The following is a 559-nucleotide window of genomic DNA, read 5'->3' as shown; positions in this document are numbered from 1 at the left end:
GTGTGTGTGTGTGTGTGTGTGTGTGTGTGTGTGTGTGTGTGCGTTTTGTGTGTGTGTGTGTGCGTTTTGTGTGTGTGTGTGTGTGTGTGTGTGTGTGTGTGTGTGTGTGTGTATAATATATATATATAGTATATATATATATATATATATATATATATAATATATATATATAATATATATATATATATATATTGTGTGTGTGTGTGTGTGTGTGTCTGTGTCTGTGTGTGTAAACAAATGTATGTATGTATACACACACAGCAGGTAAAAATAAAAATAATAATAATAAATAAAAACTTGGACAAGGCTTCCCGTTATCCATCCAAGTGAGGTCTCACAAAAGAACACAAGCCAGGCGTACAGACGAGACCGAAAATTCTGGTATTAGCAGCAATGCCCACAATTTAGTTGCATATATATATAATAAATATATTATATAATATAATTATATAATATATATATATATATATATATATATATATAATATATATATATTTAATATATATAATATATATATATATATATATATATATATATATATATATATATATATATATAT

Source organism: Penaeus monodon, chromosome 18 (assembly GCF_015228065.2).
Source record: "Penaeus monodon isolate SGIC_2016 chromosome 18, NSTDA_Pmon_1, whole genome shotgun sequence".
Classification (NCBI taxonomy): domain Eukaryota; kingdom Metazoa; phylum Arthropoda; class Malacostraca; order Decapoda; family Penaeidae; genus Penaeus; species Penaeus monodon.
The sequence above is the reverse complement of the archived record's forward strand: the minus strand, read 5'-3'. Positions refer to the sequence as shown.